Genomic DNA, 15,009 nt, shown 5'->3' on the forward strand with positions numbered 1-15,009 from the left:
ATGAGACAGCATGGCAAGACGCTTTGGACCTATTGGACGAAGCACGTGATCTGGCGGCTGCCCGTTCGGCGATTTACCAACAAGATCTTCGTCGCTATCACAGTCGCCGGGTTAGAACCAGAACTTTTCAAGAAGGAGATTTGGTGCTTCGACTAACCCAGGACCAGACAGATATGCACAAGTTATCCCCACCTTGGGAAGGACCGTTCGTGGTCAGCAAGAATCTGCACAACGGGTCGTATTATCTGATTGATATTCGAGAGCATCAAGACTCACATACATCAGGGGAGGAGACCAACAAGCCGTGGAATATAGCTCATCTTCGGCCTTATATACTTGAGCCATCGGCTCTATCTATGTACATATCATGACAATGTATATATTATCTTTGATATATCAAACCAGAGCCTCAGCTAAAGCGGGGTCTCTGTCTTTCTCATCATGCGAGGTTACACGGAGTGGTTCTGTTTAAAGCGGCCTCCGGTTTACCCCTTGACATTTGTTTTTTTTATATATCACTGGGGGCCTTGGTCGTGTCTGAACTAACGCGACACCCTTTGATAGGCGATAGCCACCAGATCATTTGGGGACATGGTCAAGTCTGAACCAGTCACGCCTCTTGGTCGGCCTAAGGCCACAAAATCACTTGGGGGCATGGTCGAACCCGAACCATTGCCACGCCTCTTGATCTGGCATATATGCCACGAATCATTTGGGGACCTGGCTGACTTGAATCATTGTCACTCCTATTGGGGGCCTTGATCCTATCTGACCATGGTAATACCATCTGATCAGCTCAGTATAGCATATTTTTGCAAATGGTTTTTATCATTGCCTTTGCTTCCATGTTATTTTCATGGTTTGTTTATTATTTGCTTTTGTCGGATTTCTTTTATGTCGACAAACACCTTTTTTCCGATTCAGCTGATGGATTTGATTCCCCTTTAATTCGGAGGAGTATGCCCGGTTTACCTTTCTCCTGTTAACATCATGGAGTAACAAGGGGGCTCGTATTGATTTAGTACGGTTTATACGGGAGCTATTTTCTCCCCCCTTTTTCTTTTGACGGTAATGGTTTATAAAACCGCCGCTTCAGGCTTGGCTAAGCCAGCTTCATATCCAAACATGGCAGGTATTTATGTATCATATATTTGTTATATTACTGATACACATATCAGGATCATAAACCGGCTGGCGGTATAACCGCCACCGAAGTTTAAATTTTTCTGATTACAGGAAATATGAATTGGAGTTCTCCAAACGAAAGCTTCAGTACTTATGTACGAAGGCATATTCCGGTTAGAAGCATTAACTATCCTATTACAAGGCAGCACGGTACCTAAATAAGATCATTGTTCTTTTCGGAAGATGTCACAAACAGCTCTCCAAACCGGCTTCTGGTTCAAGCCTGCTGCTCATCCTCCGCCGTTTCAGCTTCCTCGTCTCTACCCATTGGCTGGATATCAACAGTGGTCCAGTCGATTCCCATTAAAGCTTGGAAAATAGCCTCTTCATGGATCAGGGAAGACGGTTCAATATCAGGAGCATAAGTGTGCTTACGGATTGGAGGGATCAGATTCTCCGCTTCAACAGTTGGGGCAGGCACTCGCTTGTTTTGCTCGTTATATTGCGCTTGATAATACGTCAAATCTGCCTCTTCAGCTAGCTGGCAAGCCAGAGGGCACACTGCACGGTTTATTGCCCTTAAATCCTCTTCGTTGAATTCAGAGCCATCTTCTTTCAGGCTGGGATAGCCTTGAGCTGCTTCCACGGGATCAAAATCTGGCACCCATGCCTTTGCCCGGATTAAGGCATTGATGGCTCCGGTTCGGGCAGCGGATTTTTTCAGCTCCTCAATCCTGGCTGGAAGCATTGACAACTTGCTAAGAGTGTCCTGGATTAAAGAGGGCGCCGGATTGTTGTGAGAAGTTGTGGTGATGATCCGTTGGGCTCCGGTATACAATTGTTCCACCAAGGTGTAGGCAGCTTTCAATTTCTTCCGCACATCATTTCCTAAGTGCCCAATACGTGTGCCTACAACAAGATTGGAATGGTCTCAACCCGGATTTACGCTACAGCAGGTTCAAATTATCACAGAAGTTACAAGGAGCTTACCAAAGATTGCAGCAGTCATGGAGTGTATTTGCCGCTGTACGGCCGTCAGTTCATCCACCACCGGTTTAAGGGCAGCTTCAGCATTTTCCGCTCTTTTGGTTAAACCAGCCTTCTCAGTGGCCCAGTCAGCCCGCTCTTTCTTGAAGCCTTCTTTCAGTCGTTCAGCAGTGCTCAAAGCGCTGGTTAATTCTTGCTTTGCCTTATCTGTTTCAGCCTGCTGGGTTTTCAAGGCCTCCTGCAAATCGGCAACTCGATCCTCTTTGATTTTCACCTCAGCCTACACACAAACAGTGTTTAAGCTTTGCACAGGCGATCCAAGGAGTTGAAGTATCAACCACTTTACAAAGTTATATGCCTGACACTTGGGGGCTAATGCACCTTCAATTTTTGTATATTACTCGATTACAAAGTCCCAAGCTCAATACAAGTATTCAACTTGGCACTTGGGGGCTAATGGCTATTTGATCAAGTTATGTTCTACGAACAGTTCTCTATTGGAGCCCCGGTTTACTTATGCTAAGTTAGACCGGTTCTTCCGGGCTATACCGATTGGTTTCAAGAATGTTCAGGATCAAGTCCCAGTTTGACCAACGTTACAAACCGGCCCTTGGGGGCTGGAAGGATGGAGATAATGGCAGCAAGGAAAGAAGTAAGTTACCTCAAATTTATCCCTCATCATTTTGACCAGGCCAGCTTCACAGTCACGGCTAGTGTAAAGCCGGTTTAAATAGCCGGAGTGAAGATCTTGGGCATTCAGAGCAGCATATGTCTCTAGTTCAACATCCCATTTTCCTTTGTTCAAAGCGAAAAAGTCCTCTTTGATGGTATGCTTGGTAAGGGTGACGGGATTCCCGGGTTCAGAGCGGCCCACACCGGTAATCACAACATCATCATCTTTGGACTCGCCAGTTTGTGTTGGTGCGGCCGTTTGGTCAGCAGGAGTGTAGGATTTCTCAATCTGGATGGAGTTGGCAGGCGGATCAGCAGAGGCTGGAGTATTAACAAGCCCTTCTTCGGGAATAACGTCATCTTGCAAAGGAGGATCATTGGGGATATCTTCAGAAGTAAACATTTCACGATCTGGCGCTTGGTCATGTTCTGGGGCCACATCTTCTTCAGCCGCTTTATCCAGGCGGGCCTTCTTGCTTGGTTTCGGTTTAGCCCTGAAAGAAAAACAAAAAGTCAAGGAAAAGCATAAGCCATTATGCGGTATACTGGAAGCATATGTTCAGTTTAACTTACCCAGCAACTGTTTTCAAAGGTGGTAACTGAGTGGCCGACGATTCACCAGACGATGAATGAGAAGTGACCTGATAATCGGAGTCGGATGGATTAAGAGGTTGACAGAAGAAACCCGCTTTAGGATTTAAATCAATAAAAAGGTCGGAGACCTCGGAGCGGCGTTTTCGAATCGGACTGTTCGGTAAACCGGCAGAGGTAACTACCTGGCCACTGTGCCGGGTTGTGCGGCGAGCTTCGTGTTGCTGGGTCTTCATAAGAAATTGGGAATCCAGATAAGCAAGAGGATGAGAAAATTTAACTTTCCGGTTTGCCCGGCGAAATTTTGGCAAAGGCAAGATTTCTGAATCGGAAGAGATAATGGTTACCTCAACGAATCCCGCATTGCTGGCTTCAGCGTCATCCTGACAAGCATCATCAACAATAAGGCGTGTAAAAAGCAAGCCAAGTGAATCAAGTTCTACCTCAAGATCCGGAGTACCCACATCATCATCAATGGCTGGGTCAGATGAAGCGGTGGTTTTTCTCTTACGAGCTGGTTTCTTGATAACCTTGGTCTTGGGCCGGGTTGGCCATCCTGCCTTCTCCGTTTTATCTTGCGAAAGCTTCTTGCTCCAAAATGGATTATCACTCTGAGTCAGCAATAATTAAAGGTCAGGCAGATAAAGTAGTAACAGGTTCAATAATAGAAAAATTAAAATCTTACCGCTGGCGGCTCATTGGTGGTGCAGTAAGGAAGCAGACCGGTTTGAGCACAAAGGTGCTCCGGTTCATTTAACATCTTCTTTACAGATTCAGTGACTTCGTTGTCGGAGATTTGAATTTTGATATGTCGGAGTGGGTCATCAATGCTGCCAGTGTATGTGCACATCAAACCGGGGCGCCGGCTTAGAGGCAAAATGCTCCATGATATCCAGCAGCGTGCAAGGTATATTCCTGTTAAAACATTGGCCATGAAGGCCCGGAGCTTGGACAGTTGAGGAGCATATTTAATTCTCTCCTTGGCGCTTAGCCTTTGTGGAAAAGGGTGAGTGTTGCTGAGCTATTCCAGACGGAAGCCAGGCAAGGGATTTTCATTGTCAGGGGAGGTATCCTTGCAATAAAACCAAGTTGCGTTCCACTCCTTGGGGTGAGTATGGAGTTTGACGTGGGGATAGGTGATTTCTTTCCTTTTCTGAATGGCCATACCGCCCAGTTCGGTATTAGGGCCGTCAGTGAATTCAGTATGGCGGTTCAGATGAAAGAGATCTCTAAATAACTCGACTGAAGGCTCCTCTTGAAGGTCTGCCTCAGAAAGTACTTGAAAGTGACATAGATTGGTGACGGAGTTGGGGCCAATATCCTGTGGACGGAGTTGAAAGTTGGCTAACACATCCCGATAAAATTTGGAGCCGGGCGGTTTGAAGCCCCGGGCCATATGATCTGCGAAGACCACGACCTCTCCTTCCTGGGGCGTAGGAGGACATTCATCTCCAGGAACCCTCCAGTGGATCGTATCTTTACTATCCAAAGCGCCGATCAGGACTAGATCGTCCAACTGTGATTCTGTGACGCGAGAGGGAACCCAGTTGCACTCATACACTTGTTTTGCCATGACGAGATCTACAAGAAATAGGTAATCCAGTTCAAGGACATGCCGGATAAAAAAGGTGTTCATCTAACTGCGATAAACCGGCGGCCGTACCTATAAACCGGTTTTCTACAATGCGGCGTCAAATGGATTCTGGCGGTTCAACCAGGGGACTAATGATAGATACCGGTTTAGCAGTTTTTTCTATGGTAAAGTTAAACCGCTGATCTAGGCGTCGGAAGCAATTGAAGCTATGGATAATTGTGTATGCAGAAACAAGTTTCACAAAATCGAGTTACAGCCGCGGATCTACAGCAAGCTCACAAAATAGGAAATATTTCGAAGAGTAAGGAGGAAATAGAAGTGAACCATTGAGCGGATATGTGCGGGAGATCTATGGGATTAGATGAGAAGTTGCAAGCGGATGCTTAGGGATCGCTACTGAACACAGCAAGAGTTCGCGGATTCATTCAAGATCAGAGAACAGATATGAGCGCGTGATGAACACAGCATGAACACGGAACCCTAAGAACGGATCTAGGTTAAGAAGAGGAGAAAGCTTACCGGGAACGGAGAAGATGCGGGAAGGTGCCGCAATACTCTGGTACGTTCAGGTTGATGCAGCGGCCTGAGGCGAGGGAGAGGTCGATGGCGGTGGCGGAGCTCCAAAGCCGGCGACGTGAGGAAGAAGAAGAAGAAGGGACGAAGGGGAAAGGAAAGAAATGACCCTTCGGTCTTATTTATAAGGCAACCAAGCTAGGTCAAGCGCGCGGATCCAGGAGCTGTTATTAAGAGGGCATTCTAAATTTCATGATGACGTCATGCCAGTTTACAGTAACCAAAACTGAAGACGTCATGCCGGTTTACAGCAACCGAAAATGATGACGACATGAAGGTTTACCAATTACCGGAAGATATCCAAGATGCAAGATTTTGTGAAGGATTGACATGAACCGGTTCAAATCAATCTGGGGCCTAATGTTGGGGATATTACCACTAGGCGTAAACCGGCCTACTCGGGCCGGGTTAACTTCATTAGTGGTATAAGCAGAGGAAGGCCCAAGGCCTATAGTCGGTTTAGAATCTGTAGCCGTAAACCGACCTGATGTATAACTTGTATTATAAGTTAGGAATAGAGAGATACCAACCGGGATACGAGTATGAACCGGTTGGGACTCTGTGGACCGTCGGGCGTCACCCGTGTATATAAGGGGACGACCCAGCGGCGGTTCAAGGGAGACAACGACAACTCGAGTCTAGGCGAAGCTTGTTTGCTCCCTAGCCATCGAGTCCACATCAATTCCATCACAACTAGACGTAGGCTTTTACCTTCATCGCAGGGGCCGAACTAGTATAAATCCCTCGTGTCTTTGTGTCCGCTTTAACCCCTTCAAGTAAACTCGTAGCGATGGCTCCACGACTAAGTCCTTTCGCTAGGACATCTGCCGTGACAAATCCACGACAGGTCCCGAACTGTGCATCTGAGGATCAAAGGTAATAGGAGACGGGGGACACGGTGTTTACCCAGGTTCGGGCCCTCTTAATGGAGGTAATACCCTACTTCCTACTTGATTGACCTTGATGAGTATAGGGGTTACAAGATTTGATCTACCTCAAGATCGTAATGGTAAACCCTAGATGTCTGGCCTGTATAATTATGTTTGCCTCTATGGACTAAACCCTCTGGTTTATATAGGCACCGAAGGGGACTAGGGTTGTACAAAGTTGGTTTACAGAGGAAGGAAACTACACATCCAGACGCCAAGCTTGCATTCCACGCAAAGGAGAGTCCCATATGGACACGAGAGAAGGCCTTCTGTCTTGTATCTTCACGGCCCATAAATCCGGCCCATGTCACATAGGCCGGCTCCCCGAGGACCCCATAATCTAGGACTCCCTCAATTCCGCCCGAGGAACTTCCCTCCCGGAGGGGGAAAATCCTCGTCATCATCATCACCAACAACTCTCCCATCTTGGGGAGGGCTATCTTCATCAACATCTTCAACAACACCATCTCATCTCAAAACCTAGTTCATCTTGTGTGTTCAATCTTTGTACCGAAACTATAGATTGGTGCTTGTGGATGACTAGTAGTGTTGATTACATCTTGTAGTTGATTACTATATGGTTTATTTGATGGAAGATTATATGTTTAGATCCATTATGCTATTTAATACCCCTCTGATCTTGAGAATGATTATCATTTGTGATTAGTTACTTTTGTTCTTGAGGTCACGGGAGAAATCATGTTGCAAGTAATCATGTGAACTTGATATGTGTTTGATATTTTGATGATATGTATGTTGTGATTCCCTTAGTGGTGTCATGTGAACGTCGACTACATGAAACTTCACCAAATTTGGGCCTAAGGGAATTCATTGTGGAGTAGTTACTAGATGATGGGTTGCGAGAGTGACAGAAGCTTAAAGCCTAGTTTATGCGCTATTTCGTAAGGGACCGATTGGATCCAAAAGTTTAATGCTATGGTTAGAATTTATTCTTAATACTTTTCTCGTAGTTGCGAATGCTTGTGAGGGGGTTAATCATAAGTAGAAGGTTTGTTCAAGTAAGAACAACACCTAAGCACCGGTCCATCCACATACCAAAATATCAAAGTAGCGAAAACAAGTTAAGCCAACATGATGGAAGTGACTAGATGAAATTCCCGCGTACCCTCATGTCGGTGCAACGGACCCAGGGTCTGTCGCCCTGACTGCGCACATGCACAAGATCAAGATTTAAGCACCAGCCCAAGACAAGGGACAAGAAACCAAAAGGTTTGAAGCATCATCAAGCAGGTCAAAAAGGACCAAGGCCAAGTCAGAGAAGCAAGATATCATCAAGAAAGAAGCCTCCCTTGTCGGGCAAGCAAGCCTGACAAGGGGCAAGGCCACCCCCAGGAGGATATGACCAAGGCATCCCGGCAGGGCCTGCCAGGACTCGCGGAGGCCAGATCACCTCACCAACTACTCCACCACGACCCACATTGTTGATCAGTGTGGTGTCAAACCGGAGAGTGATTAAGTGGCAGCCATTCACCACATGGCAGCCACTCTCTACTAAGAAAACTCACAGATGGCACCTGTCCTATGACGTGTTAGACGAGTAGGCGTGGAGCTGGCAAGATAGCCCGGCAAGCCTTGCCGGGAAACCAACGACATGACATTAAGCGGCGCATTAAATGCGCACTGTCAGCCTGCAGGGTTAGGTATGATAGCACTATTTGCTATCTTATCAGTGTCTAATGACTAATTTGCCACTCTGGTGACACTACAAAAAAAATACACTTCCGTGATGATACGTGTTTGTCACAGTAGGTCACGTTTTCTGTCATGCATGTACATCCATCACAATTTTATGACAGAATCAAGATTGTCATACCTGCGATGTCGTAGAAGTGTTCCATGACATTACCAAAATTATCATTAGAGAAGTGTCCACTTCCATGACAATAAATCGCGCGTCACAAAAGTGCTTTTGTCAAGGGTGACCGACAAGTGGCGTCCACCGTAACGGAATGCCGTTAAGCTATCGGGTCCAGTTTTGGATCCGATAACCTGTTAACAGCCCCGACCAATGGGGATTTTCCACGTGTAAAATCATCATTGGCTAGAGGAAACATGTGTCGGCTCACCGTTGGGAAAGATGTCATCCACTCATTGGACACAAGGCACCTATGATACGTCGACACGTGGCACGGCCCAATAGAGGCCCATTCCTGTGAAAAGGCCAACCCGTTTAACTTGATCAAAAGGTGGCTGGCCAGCCCATGGAAAGCCTATTAATGGCCTGTTCGCATATAGCCCATTTACAGCCCGCTAACCCAGGGCCCGTTATGACCTATCCAAATTAGGCCCAGTAGCGTCATTTGGGCTGTCCAATATGATTCCAGCACGTTTTAAATTCCGGCCCATGTATGGCCCATGACGACTTTCTGCCCATATGAGGCCCTTTGTAACTCTTGGCCCATTAATGGCATGTGGTGAAATTGGTCCGTAATGAACAGTGTATCACTTTATACCCATTAACGGCCCATTATTCCATTGGGCCGTTTCTAGCCCAAGTTATCTTTCGGCCTTCTCAGGGCCCATTTATTCTTGAGCTCATTTCTAGCATTCGGTTACTTACGGCCTGTTACTGTCATTTTCTGCTTGCGGGCCAAATTCAGCCCGTCGTTACAGTCGGCCCGTTTGTGGCCCATTAATACGTTGGTCCGTTTTCATGTAAAAAACCCGTTGGGCTGTTTTCATAGAGTTATCAAATACGGCCTATTAACGGCCCGTTATGGTCCACGAATAGTATGGCCCATGATTGGCGAAATGATGATACGCCCATGGATCGTACAACCCGTAGAAGGCCCATGGATCATACGGCCGGTAGAAGGCCCATGGATCCTACGACCCATAGAAGCACCATGGATCCTATGGCCCATATAGAAGGACAATGGATCCTACGGCCTGTATAGAAGGCCAATGGATCCTACGGCCCATAGAAGGCCCATGGATCATACGGCCCGCAGTAGGCCCATGGTTACAACAGTCCATGTGTTGCCACGATTATTTTTGCCTAGTTACCAAAAATAGGTTACTATGGCCACTAGAAAACACAGAAAAAGAACTGCAGTGACTACAAGCAAACAACTAAACAAGACAATAAGGAAATATACAAGCAAGCAATTAATGCTAGCCTATTACTGCTATTACACATATTACATCCACTGGGCATCAAAGTTCGCCACCGGTGCAAATATAGGGAACAAAGCAGCATATTACATACACTGGCCATCAAAATTGGCCACCAGTGCAAATAAACGCGGCAGCAAAACAAGAGCATAACTGAAACAACTTCAGAAGAGCTCAAGAAACGTTATCCTGGGTATCCACGATGCTGGCAATAAGCTTAGCAAGCTTATTGGCTTTGTCCTGTTTGGCGCTAAAATCCTCCAACGCTTGCTGTTGCACCAGAAAGTATGCATCTAAATGCTCCAAGGACTTCCACAGTCCTTCCGCTTCTTGTTGCAGCACAGCTGATCGATGTCTTTCAGCTTGTAGTTGAGATTCAAGAAACCGAACTGATTCAAACAGTGAGTTTGAATAGCTTGTGCAAGCAGTAGTGGCCAGTAACTCGAACACTAAACCAAGACAGGACTTTGGGGTTGTCTCAGTGTCTTCAAGATAGTCTTCCTTAGCTGTTTTATCAGCTTTGTTGGAGACCAACAAGGATGTGTCACTATCCTGAACCTTATTTGCATTACTTCCTTTACCATTTCTTAATAAGGCACTCTTCCCCAATATTCTGTCAGCATTCTAAAAGAAGAAACAAGCAGACACATAATAAGTTTAGCATGTACTAGTATATGAAACTCATTTCGGTGATCCAATTCATTAGTAAAGTGGACATGATTAAACTACCAAGTCTTCTATTGCCAAGTACTAGTACATAATAAAAGCATCAAACAAACATATATCTATGTCCTATGGTCACTGGATTGTCTTGCCAAATCAAACACGGTTCAAATCATATTAGTTCAAGACAAAGCAGCGGTGAAAGAATACAAAGCGTGGGAAACTACATGACACAACAAGATTTCAGATGGGTACCACGGGTCTAAATGTACAACAATACTATTGGCTCTGTAATGATGCTAGTAATGTGCATGATATGAGAAGTCAACTGTATACACTTGAAATTGAAATCAACAGAGCTATTGATAAGAGCAAACCTGTTAAAGAAACATGCGTGAACATACCTGCTGTGCCATTGGAGTTTCGATTGGATCCTTCAATATAAAAATAAGTTTGTATGAGTAAATACAGTGATACAAGAGCAAAGCAATCATAGTTAAAAAAGGCACGCCTAAGCGAGCGCTTAAGCGCGCCTAGGCTCTAGGCGTTGTCAAAATACATTGCGCATAACTATGCTTAATCTGTGCATAATTATGCATAAGCATGCGCTTTGGTCAGTAAAGCGCAAGGTGGTGGGAAAATGCACAATTAACGCCTAGCACTTTTTTGAACTATGATAGCAATGGAATCTTAAATTAGAATAGTTGTTCTTCAGGTTTAGGCACTTGTTCTACATGAACAGAGTATAGTAAGACGCAAGAATATAGTACTTAAAAATAAGAAATGAGCTCATAGACCTTACCACGTTCTTGGTTCGGGACCAGTACAGAACAAGGCGTACCCAGTCATCGTCCAGTAAATGTGTCTCAGGAGAATGTAAGGGAATTTGATGAGTTTCTTTGCCGGTGAAGTACATTTTCTTTAGGTAATTCCGATACTGCCACCAAGCATTCTTGAAGATAGCATAGGTACTAGCACAGGTTACCTCACCCTGAGTTTCCAAACGGTCCTTCTCTATAGAGAAAAATGGGAAAATTTGCTGTATTACAACCATTATGGAGGTAGGATGTATGGGACAAAGCAAAGTAATTGCCCTGAATAACATTACTTACACATAACTCCTGGACAAACACCTGCAACTGGCATTTTCCTTCATCTTCAGTATAATATTTCCAAGATGGGAAGATACGCACATACGATTTAACAACATCAAATGCGATAGATGCTAAACTACGACTAGCTGGTTGTGCTTCCTCCACAAGAATAGGCGTACTAACTGGTGGAGTTGGGGTTCGCCGTGGTAGTACTGGCCCTTTGGGCACTAGAGCTACCTTACTAACTGCTCTTGTTTGGGAGCTCTATGGTGGAGATGGTGCTGTGTCAATAGGAACTGGGTTACTATCTGCTGGGGTTGGGGTTAGATTGGGTGAAGTTGGTTCTCTGTCCATCGCAGTAGGGGTACAACTGCGAGAGTTTGGGTTATGCGTGGTAGGGCTGGTTCTCGTGCATGTACAACCGGGGTGCTATCTCCACCAAGAGGTAGCACTGTTTTATTTGAAGACCGTGTTTTTAGTCCGCTAGATACTGGCATCACCCGCTCCAATTCAAATGGCTGATAAACAGGAAACATAGTTGAATGTACAGACATTGTATGAGAGACAGATGCAATAGATAGTGTGAAAAAAGGGCATGAAATAGTTGACATGTATATTGTTTAATTAAAACAATTAGCATGACATAATTTCACATATATGATGTCTATCTAAACTGGATTGCATAGCATAACATAATTCAAAGATATGATGAATAACTAAACAGGATCGCATGACATAATTCACCTACATGTTATCTAAGTAATCAGGATCGCATCATTTAATTCACATGTATGATTTATATGCTAAACAGAGGGCATTCGATATGATGTCTGAACTAAGAACATGGTGTTTAATATTGTGTATATGATGTCTAAACTATGCAATGCAAGACACCATATGCATGATATGAGCAGTATAACCGTGCCAAGTTAGAGCATACACCTTGGTGGGGGAATTGGACTGGTCATCTGTCTCTGAATCCATCTCCGAGGAGCTATCGGGACCCAACAAGAGATCTGCTTCGACAGGTAGCACTGTCTGCTCTGAAGGCCTTGTTTTCACTCCAGATTTTTCCATCTCCCACCCAAATGGCTGATTCACAGGAAGAGTAGTTTATGTACAAACATTGTCGACAAATGGAAATGCAATGAAGAAAAGGATGGGCAAGATATCATTCAAATATATGATGCCTGGTTAAACAGGATGGCATTGCACATTTCAGATATATTATGGCTGGCTAAAAGACATGAGACTGCATAATTCCCATATATGATATAGAAACTAAACAGGTCACATTACAGAACATGTCTAAACTAAGCGGATGACATATATGATGTCAAAAGTAGGCACTACAAGGCAACATATGCATGATATGACGAACATCATCATGCCAAGGTAGAGCAAACACCTTGGGGGGTAAATAGGAGTGGTCAGCGGCGTCTGAATCTGCCTCAGAACAAATATCTTCCTCTGAATTACAATTTGGAGAGGGGTGGTGAGGGTTTGCCATTGAACCCACCATGGAGCGATGTCTGCATGACATTGTATTGCCGCGCAAAACTCTTCTCTTTTTCTCTACATGTTCAGCATGACTGTGTACAATATCTGACATGCATACAAAAAATATATGGTGATAGTATGTAAGGAGAGCTTGCAGAAATTTAGAATGATGATAACAACCAGTGGATGGATCCAACAATAATGATAGCAGGCTGATGATTGCTTTAATTTAATAAAAATACATATGATGATTGCTTTATTATTTGTTTCCCACCCAAGATGAATAACATAGGCATACCCTAGGTGAACCAGATATTAGACAGACATACTATTCATGCTGCCTCAATATGTGCCCCAAAACTAATTTAGAACTCAAGTTTGAACATTAATTTGGACCTGATTTGGAGTCCAAGAGGTGAACAGGACGATAAAGTAGCAGGTAATTTTAAGCAATGCATAAAATAAGCAGAAACAAAAGAGTGTGACCTCTCTTGTGGACCCGTGTACTCCTGGGGTTCATTTGCTGAGTCGATGGTGGTGGTGCCGTTGCGGTGGGTGCCAGCGGCAGGGAAGGAGATCTGAGGCGGCGAAAGACAATCAGGAGTCATGATGTCTGGTTTGGTGGATGCTTCTATCGATGGAGCAGCTCATGTGAGGTGGACAACATCGCGGCAGGAGCAGGACAAACCACAGAAAGTTCCCTTTGACACCTACCTGTAACTGAAGTAATTCTATAAGGTCTCATTTGGCTTGCATGATTCTAAAAACGCAGGGATAGGAAAAACACCGGAATAGGATGGGAATGCACATGGTAAACAGAGCATTTATAAACACAAGATTTCTGTCAACTTGAGTGTTTGGTTTACACGAATTGGAAGAGCAGAGGAATGCAAAGAAACATGGCCAAAATAAAGTGAAACCATATGAAAGCGTGTACAGTCAGAATGTTATTCTGACTAATGCACTTGGTCTTGTTTTCATGCATAGGATTTTGACAAGTAAGTCCAGGTGGATGTTTTGCTTCATTCCTTTCAACAAAATGCATGAATAATTGAATAGTAGAGTGCCATTGGAAAATTCCCTATTTCTATGTTTTTCCATTGAACCAAAATAGCCCTAATGGATCAACATGAATGTATAGTAATAAGTGATGCAACAAGTGTACAACCTCTTTGTCGTAGCCGTGTCGACCTCAACATCATTGGGTTGGTCGCTGAAGCAGTTGAGGCAGAGGTGGCTGTTGGAGGTGTGGAGGAAGATCTGAGGAATCTGTAGATGGCGTCAAGGGCACTGCTCAGTTGTGATGGATCATTCTGTCGTTGGAGCAGCTCCGGTGAGCCGTAAGACGTCAAGGCTGAAGTAGCACAAGACAGACATCGTCAATCTCAAGTGGGGTACGAATAGCATCTCCAATAGATGATGTAAAATAGATGTAAAATTTACATCACCAAAAACCACCTGACTATAACAGATGAGGTAAAAACTGTTGACTCTGAACTTAAATGTTGAAACTGAAATTTACTGTGGAATCTAAATGTTACTGTCGAAACTGAATGCAATGGTAGCAGAGAGGCACTTGACATGTAGTTTAGGGAGGGCCTGCAGTTCATCTTCAACCTGCACCCCCCTGAGCCGCCAGCCACCACCGGTCGAACCACCGGCCCCAGCGCCGCCTCGCCGGCCCATAACAACTCCCCACCGCTGGTCTGCCGCCGCCCCGGCCAGCCCTCTAGGCCCCCCGCCCCACCCTGAACCCTAAGATAGATAGTGGGGTACCTCTCCGGCGAGCCCTCGTCCCCGCTACGGGTGGTTCTTCCTTAACTCTGGCGAGCCCCTCCACCCCCTGAAAATTGACTAACCCCAAAGTTGATTCAGTCGACTGAAGTGTAGCTAAATCAGAGCAGAGCAGCAGCACGAGCGAGGGGAAGAGCAGCAGCAGCGCGTGAGCGAGCGAGCGAGAGCCGGAGCAGCAGCAGTTGGGCGAGTGAGCGATCGGGCGAGAGCCAGAGCAGCAGCAGTGCAAGCGAGCGAGCGAGAGCCAGAGCAGCAGCAGTAGATCCGGCTGGTATGGACGCCGCCGCTGAAGGGGCCTCACACTGGGGGAGAGCCGCCGTGGAGATGGCGCCCGCGGCGCCGACTTCAAGGT

The sequence above is a fragment of the Triticum aestivum genome, chromosome 6B (assembly GCF_018294505.1).
Source record: "Triticum aestivum cultivar Chinese Spring chromosome 6B, IWGSC CS RefSeq v2.1, whole genome shotgun sequence".
Classification (NCBI taxonomy): domain Eukaryota; kingdom Viridiplantae; phylum Streptophyta; class Magnoliopsida; order Poales; family Poaceae; genus Triticum; species Triticum aestivum.